The sequence below is a fragment of the Centroberyx affinis genome, unplaced genomic scaffold (assembly GCF_046629955.1).
Source record: "Centroberyx affinis isolate AG114_WGS23_722 - 3 ecotype Tasmania unplaced genomic scaffold, CSIRO-AGI_Caff_v1 ptg001640l_1, whole genome shotgun sequence".
NCBI lineage: Eukaryota > Metazoa > Chordata > Actinopteri > Beryciformes > Berycidae > Centroberyx > Centroberyx affinis.
In genome coordinates this window covers 35,001-41,650 of record NW_027280074.1, presented here as the reverse complement: position 1 = coordinate 41,650, position 6,650 = coordinate 35,001, and the positions used below count along the sequence as shown (strand labels likewise).

General features: G+C 41.3%; 1 protein-coding gene across 1 annotated transcript in view; it reads right to left on the bottom strand.

The window, feature by feature from the left end:
* Nucleotides 1-4,241: 4,241 nt before the first annotated feature.
* Nucleotides 4,242-6,650, bottom strand: part of LOC139651349 (exocyst complex component 6B-like) — a gene marked incomplete at its 5' end in the record, with an annotated part of 32,180 nt that continues 29,771 nt past the window's right edge. The window contains one exon of the mRNA XM_071528236.1: nt 4,242-6,650. This exon is cut by the window's right edge and continues 1,274 nt beyond it.

Here is a 6,650-nt window from a genome sequence, read left to right as displayed (position 1 = left end):
CCCTCTCTCACCACCCCCAACCCTTTTCACTCTCCTTTTTCTTACTCTTTCCTTCACACATTCAAACACACACACACATATATAGTATATATATAAAGCAGCAGTATCCAAGATCCTGATGTGGTTGTCTCATTAAAACAAGACAAAAGACAGGAGAGGAAACGTGAACATTTGTTTTATTGGAGTCAGAGAGAGAGAGAGAGAAAGAGAGAGAGAGTGTGTGTGTGTGTGTATGTGAGAGAGAGAGAGAGAGAGAGATCTGTTTCTTTTCACACTTGCCAGACTGCATGGATGTGAGACACACCACTGTCAGAGGAGGAATAATGAGATAACACACACACACACACACACACACTGCAGCAATCTGGTATCTCTATAGGAACACATCTTGTAATACTCATACAGTGTGTGTGTGTGTGAGAGAGAGAGAGGGAGAGAGAGAGAGAGAGAGACTTTGAAATTAGGGGAGAAATGTGTTCGTTTAGTCACTTTTATCATTATAGTGTGAATATTGGACTTGCGTGACTGAGCCTGACAACAAAGAGGGAAGAGGGAGCCAAATGGGGATTCACACACACACACACACACACACACACACACACACACACACACACACACAGAGGAAGATGAAAGCGAGAGGAAAGCCTTGAACTGCCGTCTCCTCACTCCTCCTCCCTCCCATCCTCCGTCTCTCTCTCGCTGCCAAACTTGCTTTTTACTCTCCTCTCCTCTAATTCTTTTGTTTCAGTCTGTTCTTCTCTCTCCAGCTGGATTTCCATTCAAATATTTCCTGTGAACTATACGGCGCATCGAACTGAAAAAAAGCTGAACGGAAAAGGCAAATTTTGATAAGAATCTCCTTCCAATATCGACAAAGACGTTTTTTTTTACGCTCGTTCGAAACTGAAAAGCGTTTATTCGCTTCGACCCAGCTGATGGCAATTTGCATTTTTTTTTTTCAACGTTTTTAAAAGTTTGCATAAAATTCGCTTTGACATCTGGATGGAAACACAGCTTCTGTCTCTCTCTTCGTCTGTCTCATCTGTTGTTTTTCTCCCTCCTTCTACCATCTATCCCTCCATCCAAAGTCACCAGCCAGCAAAACAGCTGGCAGGCAGAGACATAGTTATATATCCTGGACAGAGATGTAAAAAAAAAAAAAAGTAAGAGGGAAGAAAGAGGGAACAGACAGAAAGTTAAAAAAAAAAAAAAAAAATGACAAGGAGCTCACACCTGACCAGGGGAAAAGATGGAGAGAAAACTTTTAAAGATGCTAGGAGTAGCATTTTAGCATCAATAAATCATCACCACATTAATTTAGAGACATTATTATAATTACCGTAAACAAAGCAGAGCATCAGTCGTGAGCTTAGAATCATAAGGTTCTATCTGCCTTCAAGATAGTTCTGAGATATTGAGCTTCAAAGTTTTCAGCATCCATTGAGTTAAATGGAGATGGGTCCTTTTGTCTTAGAAATTACAGACTCAAAAATTATTATTTTCAAAAAATAACACCACACATATGTCAACAGGCACTCATAAAATAGGTTCATGCGGCTAACTCAGTTTTGACAAAAAGGTCAGATAGAGCCTGTCAGCCTCTATCAGCCTCTACTCTGCATCCTCGATTTGTTTCTCCTCCACCTGGTGGATCTGGGAGGGGAAATCTGCTGGATCGCTTTACGGCACAAAACCAGGAAGAGGTTTCTATTCTTCCAGAGCAAAAAAAACGGAGCTAAAGCTGAAAGAGTTTTTCTGGAAACAGCAGATGGTGGGAAAGGAGGGAAAGGAAGATGGAGAAGAAATCACTTCCAACATGTTGAGCCTCTTCAGGGAGGGGGAGGGGGGCAGGAAGCAACGGGGCTGATGGGAAATGTAGTCTTGAATGTGGAGAAACACTAGAAATAACAATACTACTGCTGTGAGATAAGAGGAGAACAATCAGCTCCAACATGATCTCAGTTGTTTACAGTAATTATACCAAGGTGTCACCATTAATTTAAAAATTCAAAAATGTAGCATCTTTAATGATAAAAAAAAAAAAAAGAGAAGAGAGCAAATAGAGGAACTAATATGTGTAGTTAGACTGGAAAGTGAGATATCCACAATTTGATAAATGTGTCACCTACTTCAGTGGTTCTCAACGTGGGGTCCGGGGACCACCAGGGGTCCTTGGGGGGGTTCCAGGGGGTCTCCAGCAAATTGATTATTTCATTTACAAGAAGTTAGCACAAGTAATGAATGTATAAGAATGACTGTTTTGATCATAGTTTCTCTGTTATCTCTCTACCTACAATACAGTCAGTCATGGAATTCTGGACAAAATCATATCTGACAGTAAAAATATTCTCAGATTTGGGTCCAAGAGACAAAATCTCATCAAATGGGGGTCTGTGGCTCTAATGTGGACTAAATTAGGGTCCTTGATATGAAAAAGGTTGAGAATCACTGACCTACTCCTACAAAGTGATTGAAGTCACACAAATAAAACCCACTGTTCATGACTCATCACTGACTCCAAGATATCAGCGATATAAAAGCAGATTCCCACCAAAGTTCTTCTGTTTTTTTTTGTGTCAGGAGAGTTAAAGACAAGATTAGAGAAGGATGGAAAGGAAAGGAAAAGGAAAGGAAAGAGGGAGAGAGGTTGACTCTATAGGAAATGAAGCTCATTCTGCTGTCGCTCTGGATGAAAAGTCTCAGGTGAAAAAGCTTAAACTGTGAATGAGGAGAGAGTTCAAAAAGACAAGAAGAAGAGATAGGAAGACACTGAGAGGGAAAAAAAAAAGATGGAAAAAAAAAAGGAGAAAACGGAAAGAGCGAGGGAGTTTTTTTGTGATCCATGCCTAAGCCTGGAGCGCTCCACTGCTCCTCTATAGACCGTCTGGGACACACACACACACACACACACACACACACACACACACACACACACACACACAGTCAGCCGAGGGAACCTGGAGCATGGAGAGAGTTTGTGTTGCTTTGGATACGCACCGCCACCCTCCAATGAGCCAGCAAACACACACACACACACACACACACACACACACACACACACCGCCCACCTGCAGCGCCAACACACACACACACACACACACACACACACACACACAGCAGTTGACTCTCACTCACACATACACACACACACACAGTCCTCGTTAATCACGTCCCTCGCACCAGAAGCCCCTGCTGTCTGAAAAGGTTAAAGGTCAGAGAGAGAGAGAGAGAAAGAGAGAGAGAGAGAGCAACAAAATCAACAGAAACCAGTCAGCAGTTTATTCCATTTATTCCATATTTGTTGGCGTTTGTAGCAACTTTATTAGTATCTTACTTTTCTGTTTCATCCATTAGTGGTTTAATACAACAGCTTGTACAGTGCGTCTGTCTCGATAAAGTTTTCTACATACAAAATAACAAAGTAGCAACAACATCTGCGGTGTGAGGATTCTGGACTCCGGGGGACAGAGTGTGATGTACGGGTGAGAGAGAGAGAGAGAGAGAGACGGGCGTGCGACTGGAGTCCCTGGACTGCCAGGGTGCCGCTGAGCAAGGCAGCTAACACCCAAAGGCTCCAGTGGAAAAAAGACCTTTGGGTGTGAGCCAACTCTCGTCCGAAATCCTTCGTCTAGAGTGAATCCGCAGCTAAAAGTAGAACCAGGAAAACTCTTGGGAAATTGGAGTAATCAGGAAATTTGCCATAGCAACACTACTTAGAAAATTTGGATTGTTAGAATCAATTTCCATGAGATCCCCCATTCATTTTTTTTGGTTGATTATCATTTTCCCCATCTCTTTTTCGCACTTTTCTACGCCTAGAAAACACAAACTTTATGAGATTTTTCATGATGATCATCTAAAAAATTTGAGCACGTGACTGACTGACACGATTTTTGCGATGGCGGATTAGGGCCGTTGTAGGTGAATTTCTTTTTTTTGTTTACCTTAGCTGGGGGGAGGGGGGGTAATATTCGTGAGAAAAAACAAAAAAAAAATCTCAGAAATTCTGCGTTTTTTCGTTGATTATTACCCCCCCCCCCTCCCCTCGGCTGTAGTAAATCAAAAATTTCGGTAACACTTTACAATAAGGGTCACTAAGTTAAGGGTTAGTTAATGCTTAATTAACAGTTAACTAATGTGTAATTTACTAATGGTGTTCATGTTAACTAAGGTATTCATTTATACATTATTTAATAGTTTATAAAAATGACTATTAAATAATGTATAAATTAATACCTTAGTTAACATGAACACCATTAGTAAATGATTACCAGACACATTAGTTAACTATTAATTAAGGGTTAGTTAATTCTTATTAAGCATTAACCCTTAATTAATGTACCCTTATTGTAGGGCTGGGTGATATGGTTGAAATCAATATCACGATAACCATAAGGATTTTTCTCCACATCAATATATATCACGATATGGTTCATGTATGCAAAATGTCAAAATGTCAAACAAAACAGAAATATTCAAATAATATTCCTACCATACCTCATTTTATGAGTTTTTCAGTAAAATTTGCTTGTCATCATCAATTCAGACAGCAGAAATGTGTGTCACGATATCAAAATATCTTCATATCATCACCATATGATTCCACTGAAAGACGATAAACGATAATATTGAATTATCGCCCAGCCCTACCTTATTGTAAAGTGTTACCAAAATCTCACCTACAGCAGCCCTGATCTACAGTGTTGCTCGGTGGGTCGGTCTCTCACTAAAACTGACAGCGTTAGGGGTTTCATTCCCTTTCTAAAGATGTGTGTTACTTCACTACTTGGATGAAAGCCTTCACCACATGGTAGATCGGAGTTATGTTAGAGGTTTTTACCCGAAAGTGAAAGTAAACTGTGTCCAGCGTCCCGACACCACAGTGCTGCCGCTCTGTTGGCAGGAAAAATACAGCAAAGGCACATTCAACACCCACGACCCCGCTCCCTAACACGCCTACACATGACACACACACACACACACACACTTGTTTTCACCGTGCCCACATGCATAATTGTACGCAAACACATAGAAACACACACATACGCAGATGTAAGCACATACATGTACACACATTCGATACAGAAATCAAACATGGTGATCATATTTCCTCCTTTGTAGAAAGAGAGAGAGAGAAGTGGAAGACTTAAATTCCCTTTTGACATAGATTTGAATCCCTTTATAATGGATTGACACACACACACACACACACACACGCACACAATAATGCTGCAGTTTCCATTATTGCACCCAAGTTCAAGAAAGAAGTAACATAAAGAGAGTGTAAAGACCCATATTAGTTCAAATAATAATAATAACCTAGTGTATAATTATGTGCTGTGCTTCAACTAAACGAGACTATTTGTCGCTCTATTTAATCCACGTGTGACGGCCAAACATGCACACACACACACACACACACACACACAGAATCCTGCATACACACACTCATACACACACACTCGCTTGGCATATGGTATGGAAGACATTAAGGTGTGTGTGCTTGGCATTAGTACGTTTGTTCTCTATTCATATTAGTCTAATATTTCTAATTAACCAGTCCAGTCCGCCAGGCAAACAAAGCGCTATACACTTTTTAAGCGGTGGCCAGATTGGGGCGTTATCCCCCTCTTTAAGACCCAGTTAAAGATATACAAGTTGTGTGAGTGAGTAGAAGATGTTGGCCAGATTTGGAGAACATTTCCCCATTCAAATGAGTTGTACTGAGAGGGGAGTGGGCTGCCATGTTGGGACAACATCCCACTTTTAAGACCCAAACAGTCGGGGCATTAGGAGGGAAGAAGGTTGCCAGATCTGAGCAATATTGCCCATTCAAGTGTCAACAGGTTGTAGTGAGAGGGGAATGGGCTGCCATGTTGGGACAGATTCCCCTTGTTTAGATGATAGGGGCTGAAGACTGTCATACTGGGGTTCTCGATATCCCCCTTTTTCAGACCCCTACCTTAAATTCAGTGCTATTTGGCTGCAGCGTGGTTATAATCTGGCAACCTAAACTGACTTTCTACCATGGAAGACATCGGCACACCGACAGAGAGACCGATCTGACTGATCTGACTGATCTCTCTATCGTCCAATACATTCTGTCACTATGCCACAGGGAGGCAGAGCAATGTGGAAGACATGGAAGGTAGAAAGAGACAGAGAAGAAGAAAATATAAGAACATACAAGCCAATAAGGAGAGAGCAACAGGGAAGGAAAGGGTTCAACCAGACGATTAGACTTTTAGAAGAGGATAAATCATGGGCCAAAGTGGCAAAGTGGCTTGAAGAGTCGACAAACTCAAAATAGACAGGAGTTAAATCCCCTGAAACTGTTAGTTCTTACTAGAAAAGTAGATTCCCGCACACAAATACTACTTTTTTTAGTAACAGACAAGCTCAGCAACCGCAACTAAAATTTTCCAGCATTCCCACCCTGTACATGAATAATAAGGTATAGGAAAAGACAACGAGGCCCGACAGCAAACCCTACAGCATCCCATACTAACGCTGCAGCAACAACACAAGGTAGAGTCATCAGGTAGATTGACAGAGTCGTCATGGCAACTGGGAACCGGGAGATTTCGGAAGATTACGTTCTAAGCTAAAAAAAACGAAGGTCCGAGACGCAAAGGGTTTCATACAATGAT